Below are 22,422 nucleotides of genomic sequence, written 5' to 3' on the forward strand. Positions count from 1 at the left end.
ATAGATAGATAGATAGATAGATAGATAGATAGATAGATAGATAGATAGATAGAAATAGGGATGTATCTGGAACTTAAGAGAGAGGTTTTTTTTGATCTACATAATAAATAGTAAGTTTATCTATTTGCGATTGTATGAGGATGTATGTAAGATATGTATTGTAATGTCCAGTTGTTGTATTGTTTTTCTTTTTTATATATTTTTTCTTTTTTATATTTGTATTGTTTTTTTATTAATAAAATAAAAAAAATTTAAAAGGAAAAAAAGTTTCTTCTAATGTTCAGTTGAACTCCACCCTCCTATAACTTCCATAACATCATACTTTAAAATCATGGCAGAGGGAACCTGCATAGGAGGGAAGATTGCACCACTGAAAAACACGTCTTACCACTGACAAATTGAAACTTCATTCAGGCTGTACCCTGGTATTATCACATGGCTTTTCTCCTCAAAACCACCATCCGGGTACAGCCTGGCTCCAATGCGGGTTCCTCAACTCGATTCAGCAGCAAATTTTCAATGTCAGGAGCTTTCCAACTTTGACAAATGGCTGCTGAAGCAAGTTCAGGGACCCTTATCGGAGCCAGGCTGTACCCAGATGATGGTTTTTGGGGAGAAAAGCAGTGAGATAACACCAGGGTACAGTCTGAATGAAGCTTCAATTCGGCAGCAATAAGATGCGTTTTGCAGCAGTGTGATAAGAGAACATGACACTGACAGAGAAATCTAAATGTCCCATAAAACTACAGTTCCCCAAATTCCAGCATCAGGGTCTCCTATACAGGTTTCTTCTGCCATGATTTTAAAGTTTGCTATTAAGGAATTGCTTGTTTTAGCTTATGGCTTGTTGTTGTTGTTATTATTATTATTATTATTATTATTATTATTATTATTATTATTATTAGCAGATGTATTTTTGCTCTTGCTGTTACTAGCAGGTGCTAGGCCTAGTTGTGGGAATGAGAATGGGAGCTTTACACACAGGTTGTGACTGAGAAGCTCAATGTCATTCAGACTGAAAAGGAATGTAGACAGATGAAGGTGGGTAGTGCTTGCAGGGACTTAACAATAGTGAATACTTCTGAGCTGGCTTCCAGTACTGAGTTATTGATACTGTTTCTGGTTCATTCATGAAGCCTGGTTATTGAGTTACAAACAAGATATCACAGTCAGACAGCTCTGGTGCCACAACTAACTGCAGTTCCAAGAATTTCAAGGCACTGAGCCATGGCAGTTAATGTGGAGTCAAACTGGATCATTTCTGCAGTGTGGATGTAGCCATAGTGAATTTTGTGAGGTTGCATTTTGTTGTAAGTGAGAAGTAGAGGTATTTCCATTGCACTGCCACTTGCATTAAGATACAAGAATATAAACTTTTAGTCTGTTTTTTATGAGATATTGTTTTATTTTATATGTTGTGAACTGCTTTGAACTCTTGGAAAATCAGCATATCAGTGGTATAAATAAAGCAAAATCCAAGGCTTCAGTCTGTCAGAAGAAGGTGGCAACCTATGAGAAGCTATCTTTCAATGTGTTTGGTCATTATTCATTGAAAGAGATTACAGGATTTGGTAAAAACATTCTTTCTAAAATCCCATAATCCATCTAAAAAACCAAGAGGAAAGAAACAGTAAGGACATCAACTGGTAATGAGGAATGAGTTAGAGAGCTGGGTCTTTTAGTTCTGGAGAAGAGAAGATTGAGAAATGACATGATTGCCATCTTTGACTCTCTGAAGGGATGCCATGTAAAGACAGAGCAAGACCTCATTCCCACTACAAAAGGAATTGTTTTTTGAGTCAAATCAATGAAGCTTTTAGCACCGAATAGACATTCACACTATTCAAGCTGTAATCAAACTTAGCGCTGTGCTCCCCTCAGCAAACTGCACCACAAATTTGGCACAAGTGCAAACAAGGGCCATTTAAACCAGTTCAGGTCAGTGTGAAAACTGGTTTATTATGCAGTGGGAATGAGGCCTTCATTTTCCTTCTGCTGCTCTAAGATTAGGACATGAACAAATGGATTCAAATTGCAAGAAAAAAGATCCAACCTAAACATTAGGAAAAATGTCCTGATGGCAAGAATTGTTCAGCACTGACTTGGAGGGTGTCTTTAAACAACGGTTGTTTCAGGAGTCCTTTAGCTGTGTATTCTTGCATGGCAGGTAGTTGGACTAGATAACCATTGGACTCCCTCCAACCCTATGATTTTATTATCATTATTGGCTGTTGTTATGTCCCTTCAAGTTGTTTCTAACCTACAGCAACCCTAAAATGAATCTATCGTGAAGTTTTCTAGGCAAGATTTGCCTTTACCTTCCTCTGAGGTTGCCTTTACCTTCCTCTGAGGTTGAGAGATTACAATATGTCCAAGGACACTCAGTGGGTTTCCATGTCTGAGCGGGGATTCAAACTCTGGTCTCCACAGTCATGATCCAACACTCAAACCATTCCACCATGCTGTGTCAATTTTATGATGCTGTATATAAGTCAGGTCACAACTCCTAGTAGGAATACCTAGAGCATGGTATAGTTCCTTTTTGGGACTACAACTCTCAGAATCCCCCAGCCACAGCCACTGGCCATGCTGACTGGGGGTTCTGAGAGTTGTAGTGCAAAAAAGGAATTTTTCCAAACTTTACCTGACCATCATCCCAGCATTTCTTATGCAGCAGCTCACCAATCCTCCTCCTGGGGTTTGCACTTTCACCTCAGCTGTGTTGAAAGTCTGAGTTCCCACTTGTCATTTCCTCTCTGTGGCCTTTGCCAGCTCACTACTCTCCCTGAGCAGTCTCTCTATATAGCCCAGCTGTGGCTTCTAGGGGTTATTGCTAGCATTCAATTTTACATTCTTTTGGCATGATAATGAATTTCCTTTGTGAAAACCCATCTGACCTAGTGAGTTCATCAACCTCTGTGGTCTATGGGGCTTTTCCCTGCTGTTTCCAGATTTACACATCATGAAAATAAATGCTCTGTGTTTTCTTCATAAGCGACAACTTGGTTTGAAGAAGCTGGGATTATTCTCTTCCCCCCAAACTTGTGAACATACCATTCATCAAACTTTTAAAATTACCAAGAAAGTGCAGCCGTCTTCTCTGTCCACCAGTGACTGACCTGTTGTAATAATTCCCTCCAATCATGCCAATTCTTCATGCTTTATTTAGTGGATGGTGTTGCATGTGGCAACAGCTACCCCCCTTGATGCACTAAGTGTTTTAACAGCTTTGTACAGTGAGTTATTCCACAATGCGCGGGTGGGGGGGGGGGCAAAGGTAACTATTATAACTCCATTGAACAGATTCTGCCAGCAGTACTGTGTGGAAATTGGATTTGCTAACAAGTGTTCGAAATCTAAAAGCAGCTGAAACATTGACCTTAGGGTGCTAAGGCTATACCAATGCCTTTATCAGATTTTTATTAGAGCAGTAAACCATAAGCAGCTGTAACAAACTGCAAATCCTTCATTTGTAGTACTGCTGTTTCCTGATGGGATAGAAATCTGACACCCATTAAGACCAAAGGTTTATGCAATAGAGTCAAGTGTGGGCCATTTGTATTTTATGTAGGCAACACGATGGAAGACTTCTGTATTTTGTATAAAGTCAGGAGTAAAAAGTACACGCTTGAGCCAACCCCATTTGTTCCTGGCATTTATACAAAGAAACAGCCTTAAATGGGTGTGTTCAGAATTTGATCCCTGGTCCTCAAAAGGGCACAGAGTTCATCTAAAATAGTATTCTTCAAATCAGAACTCATCTCACCAAGGCAGTGTCACAGCTACTGTTTAATCTTGCCAATTGTAGAAAGTAGGACTAGAAAGTTCAAGCTGAAACAGATAGAAAATCATGAAAAAGAAGAGAGGAATGGAGAATCTGCCAACTAGCACCCTTCCGAGGCCCTTATTAGAGTTGTCTCATCTTGCAATCTCCTTCTAAGAGCTTGGCATATGAAGATTATTTCATTCATTCCAAAGGGAACATTTTATCTTCTCTCATTAACACCCTGAAGAAGTCAGTTTGATACCAAAAAGTGTATCAAGAACAGTAGGACTGATATTTACTCATACATTCTTCACATGTGATGGATGTGCACATTTTGTACATAGTTTTCTACATAAAAAGTCTGTCATGAAGTAATGGTCTGAAGATCATTCCTTCCTCCTGGTGTGCCAAGACCTGAGCACACTGGTAAGAAAACATGCTTCATATGCAGAAGGTCCCAGTTAAAAACACCAAAAATCAGGTGATATTGAGTGTTCCCAACAGCATGAAGCAGAACTTGGGGAACGTAAATTATTCAGGTTCTGTTGTGGAGTGCTACAGTCAGTAAACCAGAGCTTGGAAAAATTACTTTTTGGACTACAACTCCCAGAATCCCTTCAACCAACATGATCATCGGTAGTTTTAATCCAAAAAATAGATCACAGAGGGTGTGATGAACGACTATCCTGGTGTGGGATATAGCAGTTTCCTATGTTTGGGAAGCACCTGATATTGCAGTTGGAGGAGCATGGGATTTTGCACTATTATCCCCAGGTTTCCATGGCCACTGGCCAAGTTGGCTTTGGGATTCTGGGAAATGTAGCCCAAAATATAGCTTTTCCAGGTTCTGGGCTTGAAGAGGTCAAAAGAAATAATGTTTTTATAGAGCAGGGGACCAAGAAGCCTAAAATGGTAATGTAAAAGTCTCACGCCTTGCCTTCCAACTGGCAAGCAAAGGAAGCAGTGAATTAAAAACATTTGCAGAACACAGACTTATGTCTTGCCATCATAGGGATGAAAGTGTGGTTGGAAATGAAGCCAGTCCTATGTGGGCTTTCTCCAACTCAGGTCCATTTTCGTGTAAAGTTTGTTTTACCAATGTGTATTAATATCATCTGTTTAAAATGAATTTTGAATTGTGCTGCATGGCCACATCTGGCCTCAGTCATCCTCTAACAAACACAAGCGTTCTGAAAACAGGCAAGCAGGGCACAGCCATGCCAAGAAGACACATCACTCTTGAAATTCACTCCAGGAGTCTTGTGTCTAGTGCATGAGGCCCTCATGCCAACATTGAACTTCTACCCTAAAAGCACAAAGAGCATTGCCTTTGACTGTGTAAAGATTAGACCCAGTCCACAAACAGATCAACCCAATTTCCCAAATAGTTCCTTCAAGACCTATTCCTGCTCCTATCACATGGGAAACAAGTGTCTTGATTACTTAGCTTTGCTTAATAATCTGTCATGCCAACATGAATGACTTTACAGAGTAATGCACCAGGAGAGGGGGGGAAGAGCCATCCCCATCATATATCCGCCAACATTTTATCAATCAAAATCAGGATGTGTGTGACAAAAGAACAACAGTGTATTCCAGATGGCAAAAGTTATTAATGAGGGAAAATGCACACTCTAAGAGAGACTGCAGAGTTTGCTTTTGCCTAAGCCTAATCAGAAGTGCATGATTCCACCCCCTTTGTTCCTCTCCCCCTTCCTGAATCAATGGAGGGGATCTATTTTTGCTCTTCAAACTCAGTAGCTAAGGAGAAAGGGAGAAAGTGGAAGGCGGAGAGAGAAACTGGATTATTTTAAAAGCAGCTGGAAAAGTGGGACGATAGAGGATTGATTGGGGCCGTCTCTATCAAATTAGGACAGTTGAAGGTTATACCATCGCTTGCTTGAGTAGCTTTCTCTCTTAACCAAGGTAATTTCCTATGCTGTCTCAGCACCAGATCACCTGTATCCATTTTATTACTAGTGCTGCCACCTACACCAGCATAGTTATGCCAGCCAACAGGATTGTGGCCATTTGCCTACCACTCCCTTCAAAGCTAGATTGGAGTGTGCATTAATACAGTCCTTGAGGCAGTACCCATGAGCATCAACATGCCATTAAAGCAGAAGTTGACATCCTCAGAGGTTTAGGAGGGGGCATGATCCACACACACACACCCCTCAGCCCATAATATGGGCCTTCCCTTTCCCTCCCACTAAGACCAAGAGTAACCAGTATATGAATCATTATCTTTTTAAAAATATATTTTGCACTATGTTTAATGCAACAGGATGTGCAGAAGTTGTGCACTTTATTTTAATGCAGAATCGTCATTCCTGGAATGCAAATCTCCCTGTTTTAATTAAGCAGTGGTGGGTTCATTAAGCAGCGAGAGGCTGTAAAAAAAAAGAAGGGGTCCATGGGTCTATATTGCCTATCCCTCCTTTCAATGATATTGTGTATCTGAAGAAATTCCAGAGCCCCATACATGTTCCTGGCACTGTCCATCAACCATTGTGCACAAAGAGGTACTGTATACTTTCATATGCAGTGCTGAAACAGGTTCTAACACTAGTGCGCCCCTGCTTGTGCTACAGTTGGTCACTAAGAGGATTCCATATTTAAAAAATCCAGGCAGGTTTATTTACCTTCCTCTTTGGGCTACCACTGCTTCCAGGATATCACTCAGTTTCTGAGCTAGAATGAGACACCTGCTTATTTGGAGTGTTTAGATTAGGGTTCAGCACTTTGCTGAACCCTAATTATGGTTAAGGTTCAGGGTTCAGCAAAGTGCTGAACCAGGTATTGCTGGACTGCAATTCCCTCCAACAAGAGCCAATGGTGAGGAATGCCAGGAGTTGGAGGGATGCACTTTGCCCATTCCTAATTTAGAGCTTGCAACGGCTGTTGGGTGATGTTAATGAAACTGTCAACCACTAAAAAACATTTTAAATCTATTTAAAAAAAAAGTTTGGAGAACCACAGCTCCCCCAAATTTATGGGCATGGAAGTTCACAAGAAACCAGGCCTCTGGATCTCCTCAGGAAGATCCATTCTCAAAATCTCTATAATTGCTAGGGAGTTTTACTTCAAGTAAAACTTTAAAGCAAAGTTGAGGAGCAAAACATTTGAATGGGTTTTGAGAGAAGATAGCAAAATGCCAAAAGTGTGCCCCAAATTTTCAGGAAATCATCTGGATCTCTAGATCTCTGGATCTGAAATGCCACTTGACTCTTCAGTCAAGGATTAGTAAAATACAATGGATACATTTATTTTGGGGTTTTGTTAATGTTCTATTTGACAGGATCTTATGCTCCTCTGACAGTTCGTCACCTCATGGATAGAAAATCTAGGAAAAATCATTTGTCACATTCATATATTTTTCAGTTCATGCCTTGTATTTTTTTTTTTTTAAACATTGGTTGGTCACTAGTTTCCCTTCCACCATCTCCACAGTAGCTGAAACTATGCTTCAGGGGACAATAATAAGATCTTAAAGCAGAAGGTAGATTTGGAACTCTTCCTACAACTCTGTGTGATCTGAATCTTAGCTATTTAAAAATAGTGTCAATTACCTCCCAATCCCTGCTGCCTGAAATTATTACTGCTGAAATTAGTGGTGTCTGGTGCCTACAGATCAGTGGAGTAGTGAACCATTCTGGGTTTGGGGCTGAACATTAAAGGAGATATCCAATGTGCAAGATTTTAATTTCCCAAATAATTTCATTACATTGGATCATTCCTTAAAGCTCAAAGTAAAACTCAGAGCAGTTTCATCACCACATGGACATGGAATCCATCTGGATACTTCAGAAAAGAAGGAAATTTGGGGTAATCAGAAGTAGTTTTTTGTGGCGAAATTTGCATCTGCACTGCTTAATTGTCATGGCTCTATCCTAAGGAATCCTGGGGTTTGTAGTTTGCTGTGGCACCAGAGTTCTCTGATAAAGAAGGCTAAATGTCACACAAAACTACAAATCCCAGAATTCTATGGCACTGAGCCATGGCAGTTAAACCAGTGTCAAACTGCATTATTTCTGCAGTGTAAATGCAGCCTATGAGATCACTCCATTCTGGTAATTAAAACAAAGTGCAGGGGGCAGAATTTTAAGTTCATGACTTTTGCACCAGCCATGGCAGATCCTCTGTGTTCTACAAAATAACCAAAGTGGAACCAGCAAGCCTGGTGTGTGCCCACACTTGATGCAGATTTCATTGGTACTATAAACTGACTCATTTTCTATATATCACTGTCTTTAATTTGCAATACCAGCCAATACTTGGAAAATCAACAATTATGTAAGTTCCATTGACTCAAAAGGTCTATTCTGGTTGGGATCAACAGTAGGATTTTGACTATCCTCTCCCTCTGCAGTCCTGGTATAGCAAAATATGGAATATGATTTTCAGATATGTCTACATGGCAGCTTCTTATATATAAATGCAAAGTACAATGAGGGGCTATATAAACTGAAGCTAAATTCTTATATGAAAGGAGATCTGCTGACTGATGGTCAGTAATGTCACTAGGGTTGGTGTCCTGGTACGGTAATTCATACTGTCACTGCCCCTCCCATTGACCTCCTCCTATACCATACCATACAGAATCCTTAGAAATGTTTTTGTACTAATGTTACTCCTAACTCATAATTCCTGTATACCACTGAATGTAAAGGCAATAGCTGTGACAAAATTAAAACGATACCATGACAATTACTTGCTCTAGCCTATTGGATTGTGGGTTTTGTTTCTGTTTTGTTTTACTTTATTTTAATCATGTCAAATAGATTTCATCTTGTATAATGTTTGTTATTTATTTTATCCTCTGTACCCTTCCCAGAAAAGTCAAGATATAAAGCCTGATAGAAATATTTCAATAGTCCTAAAATGGATATTTATATATATACCGAAAGTTTGCCAACAGATTTAGATTTTGAATGCAATACTTCAGTGCTAAAATTCACTTGAAACTCTTATGTGTGTGACTTTTGGCTTCAGATTTGAGTGTCTGGGATTCTGAATATCTAGGACTGATTTGTCACACACATTGCACATGAACTCTCACACATATTTTCAGACTCTGCAAAATACTGTTGAATATGCCCTGCAACCCAACCATCGAGAGGACTGAAGCACTACATAACACTGTATGCTAGCCATCAAATATAGGCACGCACATAATACGTATAAGGCAGCTATTAAATACTAGCAGTTGCTAAAACCTTTGAGTATCAACTACTGAATGCTATCAGATATTAACTGTCAGGTATGAAATACAAAATACAAGTGTTTGCTTTCATTATTTTCTTGTAAAGATTACTGAGTGTCAAACACAGATAACACGTATTTGCTGTATGTTGTGCAGATATATGAATATTGAAAGTGAATGTCTGACATCCAGTTTCATAGTTCTGAAGATAAAGTCTTCTCTCACATTCCACACCAGTATCTTTGGTTGAATACACCACAGATGCCCTCTAGTGGGACTTTACATACGTGTTTTTACACATATCCTTAATGCAGGGATAAGATCCATGTGGCCCTACAGATCATTTTCAAATGCAGTTCTATGAGTCCAAACCAGCACGACTAATAAGAATGAATTGTAAGAAGTGCAGTTCAACAACATCTGTTGGGCTGCACAATTTGCATCCATGCTTTAACAAGACATTTGGAATGAGGAATTATTTAAAAAAAATGGAAAACAGTTGGAAAAGAATGGGCTCTTGAATATCAAGAAATCCTGATGAGTAGAATAGTAGCTGGGTGAGCATCATCATCATTATGCCTTTTGTCCAAAAGTGGGACTCAAACCAGTTTACAGTTTAAAACAAGAATACAACACATTTTTGAAATTCCAGACTTATTCTATGAAAAAATACGCAAGGAATTTTTTTTGCACAGAAAAACACATTTCTGCACAGAAAACATGTATTCTCTGCAGAACACAGCATTTATTAAGTATAAAATAACATTTCTGCACAGGAAATGCTTTTTCAGATCAGAAGGTTTATTTTCTGTGCAGAGATATTTTATGGACACAAAACTTGTTTTTGTATCATTTTCTGTGCAAAAACATTAACTCCCCACATGCCTTTTGTTCACAGAATATGTTCCAAAATGTAAATAGTTTTTGAAAACAGAAAGAATGTTGATGACTTTCTCACAGTGAGAAGGAAAATGGCAAATATATTCATTGTTGCCCATAAAAATGAAATTTACAGTGATTTACATCCCTAAAGATCCCTTTGAATCTGCCAGAAATGGTTGGGGAAAATATTTGACATTTATAAGACAGGATTATTAACTTGATCATTTACTCACTGTTACAAGTATCTTGATGTTTAAATATGTCCACTGATACCTTACATTGGCTACTTACTTATGAATTTGTATTGAAGTAACATCTCCTAGCCTGATCCTCCCCCTCCTCAAGCATCAAGGGAAGGAGGTCTGTTCAGCTGCAGATCAGGGTGCAAGGTGTTTCCAGCCTCCTTCCACCAGCCAGTGAGGCTTTGAGAAGGGACTGCAATAGGGTGAATGAGGAATTAATGAGTGAATGATGGTGAATGAGCTGAGAGCCTGCTTCTCATTGTTGCAGCCTCACTCACTCATCGGAAGGGCTGGAAATATCATCCTCTTTGCACCCCAATCAACAGCTGAACAGACTTCCTTCATGCAATATGGTTGCAGGCTGCCAAAATGGGCTGGGGGAATCTCAGGCCAAGAGATTATTATTATTATTATTATTATTATTATTAAACTTTATTTCTAAAGCGCTGTAATTATACATAGCGCTGTACAAAGTCGGTAAAATTAAAGAGAATATAAAAGCCTGCCCAAGGCGTACATTCTAAAATAATAACAATTAAAAGAGGAATAGATAAAATTACCATATAGAAAAGAAAAAACAAATTAAAAACATCAAATATCAAACAAATCACATCACATCAAATATTGTCAGACAACCAGATGACAATCACAAATTCATTGTTATTACTTAGTTACCCATTCATAAATGAATAACCGAATTAGGTTATCAATTGAAATTTTTAAACATCAAACCACTTGGAGACAGTGAGTAAATGGTGCCACAATTATGACTTGGTAGTGTTATTGAATATAGAGTAATTACACATCCATAACTCTAGGTTATAAATTTGTAACTTCAGTACAAAATGCCAGTCATCGGTATTATAGTTTAGAAAAAATTTGCATGACCATTGCATGCCCTCCATGGACTGGCTCCTCCTTATTTATCAGACCTTCTTTCTCCTCACCTTCCCACTCGGGCTCTCCATTCTGGTAGTCAAGTGATGTTTATCACACTATGCTCTTAAAGAGGTACTATTCCAGTGTGACTCCTCTAGCAGCCTCCTGTTGCATGCTGGGATTGGCAGTTTTAAGGAGCTGAACTTCTCTGCCTGAGAATTCTAAATACCCCTCCTTAAAACTGCCAATCCCAGCATGCAACAGGAGGCAGCTAGAGGAGTCACACTGGAATAGTACCTCTTTAAGAGCTCGTCTGATAAACACCCCTGTCTGCTGTCTCAGCCCAGGATTTCCTCTGCCCCATCCTGGATTCGCCCCTTTTCACTTGCTGCCCCTCACTCCTGGAACCTTCTTCCCCTGCAAGCAAGGGCCATCACTTCTTTAACCAGCTTCAAAATGGAGTTGAAGACCATCCTGTTCAGAGAAGCATTCCCAGGCATTTCGTGATTATCATTTGCTATTTGATGTTCTTTTTTGTTGCCTGTTTTATTGTACCATTTCCTGTATTACTATGTATTTTATATGTATTATCCTATTATTTCTTAGATTGTACGCCATAGGCAGGTTTACTCTTATATATTTATTGTTTTATGTACAGCGCTGTGCAAATCTACAGCACTAAATTAATATTAATAATAATAATAATAATTATTATTATTATTATTATTTATGATAAAGTAATTTGGTCCCCTTAGAGCTTTCTTTCCCTAGTTCACACTGTACTGTCAAACTGTTTGTTTAAAGGAGACCAAATTATTTTATCATAAAATTGATTTATTATAGGCACCCATTATAAGCAGAGCAACAATTTTGCTGTTATAAGATTTCTTTGTTTATTTGAAATATTTCTGTCTTGCCTCCCAGCCTGCAAAACTCACTGCAATACAAAATATCCTTTAATCAGTATTATAGTTTAGAAAACAGCCACCGTATACTTTTAAGTATACACTCCATATACTTTAAATCAAAGTCTTCCATCTTGAAGAGGAGGGGAGCACCTCACGCAAATGTGATGGGGTGAATTGCCACCTTTCATTCATACCGCAAACTGACAGCACTTTGAGACCCTTATCACATGACCAAAGAAAGCTAAGAGGCAGGATAGAGAAGTGGCTTTCTCCTTGCTTCTCCACATGCTGTCATAACACTTCCATTCTCCTTCCAGAGGGAGATGGTCATAAAAGCATGCCTTTTACCAAAGAGATGTTTCCAGCACAACAAAAGACATGCTATTACAACCATCTCCCTTGGGAAAATAATGGAAGTGCTTTGACAGCATGCAGAGAGGTAAGGAGAAAGCCACTTCCCTCTCACTGTTTCTTGGCTTTCTCTTGTCTTGTGAAAAGTCTGTAGGTGTATAGAAGAAGCAAAAGAATTACCTTATTCACATATTTGCCAATATTTGTGTATGTTCATGTACAAATTAAATTATTTCAGACTTAAATTTTGGGCACTCCCTCCCTTCCTATGGTGCTCTTTTCCCTCATAAATGACTTTTACACTCTTTCTCTCTTCATTTCTCATACCTACATGCAGAACGTGCTATGACTTTGTACAGCTAGTGTTTGTCTCTGGAGCTAAACCACAGAATGTCAGCCAGGAAATCTAGAAACTGACATTGAAAGAAAATCTACATACTTCTGCTGATTAAATTTTTTTAAGGTGCCAAACTGTGTGTCTCTTTTAAACAATATCAGTGAATTTCATGTTTTGAATTATATATATATTTGAATACACACACACACACACACACACTACTTTGAGGGGAAATAAGTGGGGGAAATGCTTGGTGGAAGAGATACAGGGAAGGCTCTGTATACCTACAGTATATAGCTGATGAATTCAGCCATTCCCCTTTCAGTTCCTGGAGGTTTTCACAGAGATTTACCTTTGCTAGCAGTTTGACTATTACTGCCTCAACAATAATATTGTCTTTCTGCAGAAAAGCGAAGTAGTAAGTAGTCACTAGTAAAACAGGCCTGTTCTAACAACAGTACACTTTACATGGTTCCAAATACCCCAAAACTCATCCATTTTGCCTTTCCCTGCATATGATACATTATATTGTTAGAAATTTTAATACTGATAATGCAGGTATGAGATCATGCATGTGGTGCAGTGTGGTGGGCTGGTTTCTTCTCCAAGATTGTGGCCAACCAGCCATGCCCTTTCCAGGATAGTACATTCCATCCTCTCCTCAATAACCTGTTTTTTCATGTTTATCTCAATTGTCAGTCAGTATTCCATCCATTTTGTACCCCTACAGACCCTAGAGTTTTCCAAGCTAACAGGCTCATACCTTCCTTGTGTGTCTGTGTACATATGTATATGTGTGTTTGGCTGGTACCATTTTGGTTATCAAAAGATCCAGAGTTAGAGAATTAGTTAGCTATTCATGCATAGGAATTGTTTTATGCCTATGTTTCAAAAGCTTCTCATGGTAAGTGACCCCTCTGCTGTGGGATCTTTTTAGGTTAGTCTGTCTAGAGAAGCCTTATAAGGGGGGCATTCTGTTGTTCCTCAAAGTCCATCACATGCTGTCAGCTCAGCTATGATATACTGTGAAGCTTTTTAATCTGTTATTAATGTCATTTCGGTCCAAGAAGGAACACTACTTACTTTACTGTTTCATGTCTTTTCTAGCAAATAGCTTAATGGAAGGAACAAAATTGTTCAGCAGGATTTCCAGCTACTAGCTCTTACTGGTGAAGCATTTATTTCCAGGGCCATTATAATTTTATTTTTAAAAATAGATTTTCCTGTAGGTCTATAGCACAGGACTGGACCGATCCAATTTGTTCCCTGTGATAGAACAGCAAATTCCCTGTACCCCACTCCAGGGCTGTCTAGAAATGGAGCAGTTTGGGAAATGTTGTGTAAAACCCTTTGAAAGCAAAGGCTTTCTCAAATGCTGAGAGTACCAATGGCCATTGCACCCCACCCTGCCACATTGCTCAACAATGCCCCAACAAGCAAGGGCCATTGCAGAGGGAAACAACAGGGCCTTCAACATCATTGCATTTGGTCCAGTCTCATAAATCCTCCCAGTCTGCAAGTGAGGCCCTTCTCTCTGTCTCACCACCCTTTCAGGTATATCTGGTAGGAATACTGGAGAAGGTCTTCTCTGTAGCTATCCCAAGGCTCTGGAACTTCCTTCCCAAGGAAACTGGACTGGCATCCTTCCTACATCCTTTTTCCTCTATGTGTGCATTTTAATGGTTCATGTTTTAACTGGCTTTGATTTTTTATTGCTTTTGTTTGTTTGTTTTTACTTTGTATTTCCTTAAATTTAGCTATATGTTTTCAATCTGTTGTGAGCCACTTTGAGGCAGAGTGATGATGATGATGATACAACCCTGGTCAAGGTATACAGTAATCAGAGCTGGTATAGTCATTTTGGGACCTGATGCAGAAAATCCCATAGGTGTCTTCTTCACTCCCTAACTAAGCAACAAACCTTCCCATGACACACAGCTTTCAGAGGTAGCTGTCCCACTCTTCAGCAACCTTTTTTTTTCAGAACTCTCACCTACCAGTCAGGTGTAGGACAGACCCAAAGGTTGCTTCCTTAACAGCCATTATATCTCCATACAAGCAACAGAAAACATTACCTACCAAAATTAACTTACCCATTCATAAACAAAGTGAGTGCATGCTATTTCTGACAAATCTTTTCCAGAAAAGGTCACTAGCAATCCTAACATGCCAGCCCCTAAATCACTTTCGTCTGAAGCCACTTTGACACAGTAATAGCTTTACAGTGTTGCCAAAAATATTTGATTTTGTTGTATGTTACTGGGTGGTGTCTGTTTCCCTTGTAAGGACTTTCTGAATGTGTGTAACAATCAGCTAGAAGTTGGAGATTAAATGCATAAGGAACTGATGTGTTTGGGGGACATTTCTTCTTTTAGTACTCCATTCTGTCTGTCAATGCATCAACTTTATTGTAATTTAAGATGTAAATTAAGACATTAAGATGTTAATTAAGATTAACTTTACTGTAATTTAAGATGTAATTTAAGATTGTGGCACAGAGAACACAATACGTTGAGTGGAAACTTGATAGTTACTGTACTTAGCAATTAGCAAAGGTCTTCTCTGAAAATCAGAGTTTCTTCAACAGCAATTAGATGGGTAACATGCATATTAAAGTCAACTGGTTTGGATGCATATAACAAGCCCCTTTGACCATTAAGTGAAACATGCATCATCCACCTTGTGTTAAGATGATACTCAACTAAACATACACCAATGTATAAAAGGGCAGAAATGCAATGATAGAAAATCTTGGAAATTGGAGGACATTGCAAGATTACATGGAAAGATTCATATCATTTTATTAATTTCTGTTACTCCAGGTGGAATAGAGCACTAAAAGAGACAAAAGTCCCCCAAAGGCTCCTATTCCTTTTATCAGAGCAGTTCACAAAATAAAAGTAACAGAAAGATAAAAATGCAATAGAGCAATGATCAGTAAATGAGGAACGTAAAACAAAGGAAATTATAATTATATAATTAAAACTCAAATAAAGGTCTTCACCTAGTGTCATTAAGATATTATTTTTTTTAAATATATTTTATTAAATTTTGATACACTGTAACCGACAAACAAAACATCTCGCAATAATTTCAGCTTTATACCTACACAATACATTCCCCAACCCCTCCCTACTTATTTAACATTCCTTATTTTAATTTAGTCTGTAGTTTAATACCACTCCCTATATCCCCCTAAGACACCTAGAACGATTTCCACATTCTCAATACACATTCCCTTCTGTGACACTTACCCAAAAGAAAACCAGATAGCAAACTTGCTTGTCTCCCACACCACATTCTCACAATTCTTGATGACTGTATTCTAATAATATCCAATTGAATTACCTATGTAGTGCTGTTCCTCAATTTCTATTGAAAATGTCTAATTAATTATTTAGATTCTTCTATTTAAGGGTATATCCCCTTTTTCTGTGAATTTCAATACTTGTATTTCCTCTCTCACAAACTCTGGCTTATTGTTCCCTATTTACTTAAATTTGCAAAGGATCACATCTCAAAAAAAAAAAAAAAGAAAGAGGGAAAGAAAAAAAAAACAGAGCCTATTTAACAATTTCATTGATATAGATTTATCCCTTGTTTTCCTTACAAATTCCCATCATCTAACATAATTTTATACAATTTCATCCATATTTGAGGTCCAATTAGCACTTTTCCCCCATTTTTTTTCCCATAAACTTTATGACAGATTCCCAACTTGACCTCCATTTAGAGCTATCTTGGTTTTCCACTTTATGTGATATTAAATCTAATTCCATCATGTGAAATAGCTTTAATCTCCATTCTTCAATTTCTATTGTCTTATCTGATTTCCAACTTCTCGCAACTACCAATCTCGCAGCCGTTAACATATAAAATATAATTTTTCCAAACCTTGCTTCCACATCCCCATCTAACATACATAATATCATTGTCACAGCGTTAAACCTTAATTTAACTCCCAAAATTTCATTAATTTCCATCTGGACTTTTTTCCAAAAGGTTTTTGCTTTGTCGCATAACCACCATAAATGGTAGAAGGTACCAATGTCTTTCTTACAGTTCCAACATATCTTATTGCCCGTCTTATATATTTTGTCTATTTTTACAGGTGTTAAATACCACCTGTACAAGATTTTGTAGTAGTTTTCTCTAACATATTGCGACGTAGAGTATTTCATTCTCGCATTCCAAGACTTCTCCCACTGTTCTAATTCGATTTCTCTTCCACAGTCCTGAGCCCATTTCACCATTACATCCTTAATTAATTCATCCTCTGTGTGCCATTCCAACAATTTTTTATAAATCTTTGACAGGGTTTTCCCGTCTTTATTCCAAAATATCTCTTCAATATCAGATTTATTGTTAGAGAAGCCTCTTTGTGTTTTGTCTAAATTAAATCTCTGCTTTAACTGTCTGTATAGAAACCACCCAATATCCCATCCTTCGTCTATTAATTTCTCATGAGACTTCATTGTTCCCTTTATATCAATCAAATCCTTATATCTTATCCATATCTCTTCTCTTTTTGGGTCAATACCATACATAGCCTCATGAGGTGAAACCCACAGAGGTATATTGGGAGCTATTCTATCCTTGTATTTATTCCACACTCTGATTAACGAGGATCGGATGAAATGGTTATTGAAGTTTCTATTTGCTTTCGTTTTCTCATAGAATAGATAGCCATGCCATCCGAACCTGTTATCTGTGCTTTCTAACTTCAACAGTTTCCTGTTTTGCAGAGTAATCCATTCCTTCATCCAAGCTAAAACACTGGCTTCATAATACAAATTTAATTTGGGGAGGGCAAAGCCGCCTCTTTGTTTCGCATCATGTAATATTTTCATCTTAATTCTAGGCTTTTTCCCAGCCCAAACAAAATCCGCTAACTGTTTTTGCCATTCTTTAAATATTTTTTCATGTTTTAGAATGGGGATAGTCTGGAACAAGAATATGAGTTTTGGTGTTACCAACATTTTGATTGCTGCAATGCGTCCCAAGAAGGAAAGATTTAGATCTTGCCACTTCTTAAGATCTCTTTTGATTTCTGTCCATTTATTTTGATAGTTGTTTCTAAATAGATTGGCATTTTTGCTTGTTATTGTAATCCCAAGGTATCTCACCTTGTCAGCAATATTAAAGCCTGTAATTTTTTTTAGTCTACTTTGTTTCTCTTGATTCATATTTTTAGTAATTACAGCCGTTTTGTCTATATTAACTTTCAGACCTGAAACCTTTTCAAATTTGGCTAAGTGTTCTAATAATTTTTCACATCCCATCAGTGGATCCTGCAATGTCACCACAACGTCATCAGCGTATGCTCTCACTTTCAGACTTTCATTAAGATATTATGTAGACAGGACAACCTTCTTGCATGCTATTAGAGGTACTACTTATCATTAGCTTGAGAAAAAATACAATATTTTTTTTCAGCCCAAGATCTGAAGAAATTCCACATCTTGTCTATATACCTTCTAGGTCTTTGTGCATCAGGTCTTTCTTGCAATTCCTCCAGCAGCTTCCATCTAAGGTTGGGTCTCAGTAACAGAAGTGTTCATTGTCACTGAGTCAGACTCTCCACAGTGGAATAGTTTTTCATGATCCAAGATGACAGCACTTGACTTACCAGAAGAAGAGGTTTCCCAGAAAAGAATAGTAATAAAAAAGTATTTACTGTAAACTCATGAAACTACTATTTTAAAAAGCATAGCTTTCACTCTCTGAAGCACACATTTGACATTCATTTCCCTCTGACTTCATTGTTGTTGTTTTCCCCCACCTCCTGCCAATTTAGAATATGCAACTAATCAAGTACATTCAAGCCACAACAGCTTGTATCATTAACACATTTGTCTTTAAGGCAGACTTTTTTTGTTGTCTCACAAAATAAATTTGATATTTATCCCTCAAAATATAATTTCTCATCCCCCCTCCCAATTATACAGATTCATAAGAGTATGGAAACTACTGAAGACAGCCAAAGGGCTATAATCATATACGAGACAGTAGCAGGGAATCACCTGTATTCTATCCTATTGTTCCTTGCTTCCACTTTTAACCAGAATCCTGAAGTACACCATTTAATCACCAGTATTGAATGCTGGTCTCCATTACTGGTACAGTAGCTACACCACATTGTGTTTTAAATCATATACCTTTAACAACTGTTCTCATTTTAACAAAGCTCACCTGTTGCCATTAAACAGATTCTACACTCTACAGACTGCAGGATCCACAGGGCATGTTTAGGACATTAAGCGTGAATGGATGTCGGTCAACAGCTAAGCTCAAGGGTGCTGGGCCATTGTTGTTGTGTAATTTCAATTTCTAATTTATGATTATCCTAAAATGAACTTGTCACCAGGTTTTATTGACAGAATTTGTTCAGATGGTATAGTCTCTGTCTTCCTCTGAGGCTGAGAGGGTGTGATTTGCCCAAGATCACCAAGTAAGTTTCCGTGGCCAAGTGGGGATTTGAGCCCTAGTCTTCCAGTGTCCTAGTCCAACACTCAAACCACTACACCATGCTGGCTAGGCCACTAGTTCCATGTTGATAAAGGAGTCACCTTAGCAATTACAGCTAAATGTGGGACATTACCATGAAATAATGTTTCACCTCACTTGTACTAAAAACTTGCAATAATTGTAATAATTTGTTACTCATTTGTTGTTTTTAGGAAATTTCTTAGGTTGCCTCATTGTCATTACTCATTCCCAGTGCATTGCATTCTAGTTCCTTTAAAAAAGAAACACTTTAAAACAGAAAACATGGCCACATTGCCATAAAAAGCGACACTTTAATAGTACTGAATGCACTTATTAGACTAAAAATATAATGAGAATCATAGTAACCGCATGCTAAGAGAGATGGTGCATCTGATAAAGTAGACTGAGGAGTTATCGCACAAGGCAAGTAAAACAGAAGTGGCTTTGAGAACTTTCTTTAATCTTTCAGCCAGAATAGATGTTAGGATTTTATAGTCCGTATTAAGGAGAGAAATGGGTCTATAATTTGTCATTTCTTGACCATCTTTACCTTCTTTTGGTATTAGAGTAATATTTGCACTTTTCCATGACTCTGGTAGATCATTATCTCTAATATTCAAAGTTTTTTGAAGAGGTATTTTAAATTCTTCTTGAAATTTCTTGTAGTATTTGCTGTAAATCCGTCTGGTCTTGGAGCTTTGTTGATTTATAATTTTTGTATCACTTCTACAATTTCCTCAACTGAAAAAGCTGCATTCAGAATTGTTTGTTGATTAAAGGATATTTTGTTTATTTCTTGTTTATCCAAGAAATCTGTTATATCCTATAATGAAATGTCTTCTCTCTTATACAAATCTGAATAAAAGTTTTGAAAGGCCTTCATGATTTCTTCCTGTGTTTGAATCTTTGAAGATCATTTTAAACGTGATTCTTCACTTAAAAAAAAATCTGGTATTGACATCCTTTCCTGCTTATGCCATGCTTTAATTTAAGTCCAACATTTCAATTGCACTTTTACAGGAACCCTGCTTGTGCAGGGGGGCTGCAGCACTGTCAGAAACCAGTTAGTCAAAAAGCAGAACGCCATTGGCCACTCTGAAATCTCCTCAGTGCACTGAAGGGCACGAGTGCAGCCGTGTGTGTGTGTGTGTGCGCGTGCACACACATTACCTCTCCAGCCTCTACCCTGAGGGCACAACATGGCAAGGCAGAGAGCCTGAAGCAGCAGCAGAGAAGAAGGAGGATAGCAGCCAGGGATAAGAGCCAGAGCTTGGGCTGCTGCAGCTGGGCCAGCCTCTCCTATCACACAAATGCAAAGGTCTTTCTACTCATGCTATCCAGAGCCTGCAGTCAAGGAAATAATATGAAGAAAGTATTCCCCCTCCACCCATATATACCCCACTCTCTCTCCCAGCCATCTCCCTGCCTTAGGTGGGGTGTGTGTGTGTGTGTGTGTGTGAGAGAGAGAGAGAGAGAGAGAGAGAGAGAGAGAATGTATATGTGTGTGCTCTACCCTCTCTCCAACTCCCACCCACATGTCAAGGAGGATAATTCAATGCAAAGGGTATGCAATAGGGCTTTAGCACTATAGACACTACAACCCACAATGAGTTATGAAGGTGCAGTGGTAAACAAAGCAATCCTGCTTGAATGGCACTTTTCAAGACACCACAGTTGTAGCAGGAAAGGAAGCAATGTGCTAAGGAACAAAGCCCATGAAAGCTACCAACTTCTTTCTCTCAGTTCATCTCAAAGATGCTTACATGCCTTTGATTCAAACTAATAAGCTATGTCTTTGAACAATGGCAGTAGTTAAGCTATTTTTTTTGCAATAGCATCACTATGCTTTCATTATCCCAAAAAGTAATAGGGTACTTCCTAGTAGTGTAGTTGCCAGAATCTGGTTGGCATACTATGTCCACAGCTGTACTTTTTCCAGAATTTCACAATAGTGATGACAGAAGGCAGAAAATAGCCTGACTCCAAGCAACTTATTTCACCAATGCTTTACATCCTTCATGGATGTTGAGCCTGAGTCCTTTTTCCTCTTGTTGCTACTGCCAGCCATTACACCAGTGTGGTGTGTCAAAAAGATTCTGGGCCATGCATCACTTGAAAATTCTGATTATTTGTTGTTGTTAAATGCCATCAAGTTGACTTCAACATAGAGCAATCCTATGAATGAGAGACCTCCAAACAACCCTGTTATCAACAGTTCTGCTCAGGTTCTGCAAATTCAGGGCTGTGGCTTCCTTGATTGATTCTATGCACCAGTACTGAGTTATTCCTCTTTTCCTACTGTGTTCTACCACACCAAACACCATTGCATTTTCTAATGAATCCTGTGTTCTCAAGATATGTCCAAAGTATGGCAGTCTCACCTTAGTTATTTTGGCTTCTAGGGAGAGTTCAGGCTTGATTTGCTCTAGGACCCATTTATTTGTCTTTTTGGCAGTCCATGGTATCTCTCTTCCAGCACCACATTTCAGGTGAGTTCTTCTCATTCTTGTAGTCTTAATTAGGAAATTGAAGGAGTTTCTATGTTTTAGTTTCTGAATACTGCAATACAAGTGCTAACCCTAAAGTCTGTTATATGAATTCATTCATTAGGAGATCATAATGCAGTAAGCATATAAATACAAAATAAAATTGAGATTGATTGATTGATTAGGCTGATTTATAAGCCAACTTTCCTCAAATAAATTCATAGTTGTTCTCTTCCCCCCTCTTTATCCTTGCAACAACCCTGGGAAGTATGGCAAACTGTGAGACAAGGTGATTGTCCCAACACTATCATGGCTCAGTGCTGACTGGAACCTGACTCTCCCAAGTTCCAAAATTCTAGCCGCAATACAACAATGAAAGTCTTTGTCAGAATAGGTTTTAATTTTGTTAAACAAAATAAATCTAAAGTGTTTTATATTCAGGATTGAGGAAAGCAGGTCCCAAAACAGAGTCCAACTGCAAATGCAGGGCCAAACCTACTGTTAGGCAACTACTTCAGCTCGTAGCTGCTCAGGGGGGCAGTGGTGTTTCTCTCTTTTGAGGATAGAGCTAAGCATGCATCACAACCTGTCCTACATCTGCTAAAACAGCCAGTTGGTTCAGGTTTGGAGAAAGATACAGTACAATCTTATTGCAGGACTGAAGTGAGAAATAACTGCCAGTCTAGTTTGCCTCTGTTTGCAAAATGAAGAGGCACATTGTTGTTGTTTTCCTCAGACGAAAGGTGCTGGGCCAGCCCTATGCATGACTTTGTTGTTGTAATGAGACTTCATGCTAATTCCAATTTATGGCATTCCTTTCATGGGGCTTTCTTGGCAAATATTGTAAGAAGAAACTCTGCACATTTGTGAAGGTTA

This window comes from Sceloporus undulatus, chromosome 4 (genome assembly GCF_019175285.1).
Source record: "Sceloporus undulatus isolate JIND9_A2432 ecotype Alabama chromosome 4, SceUnd_v1.1, whole genome shotgun sequence".
Classification (NCBI taxonomy): Eukaryota; Metazoa; Chordata; class Lepidosauria; order Squamata; family Phrynosomatidae; genus Sceloporus; species Sceloporus undulatus.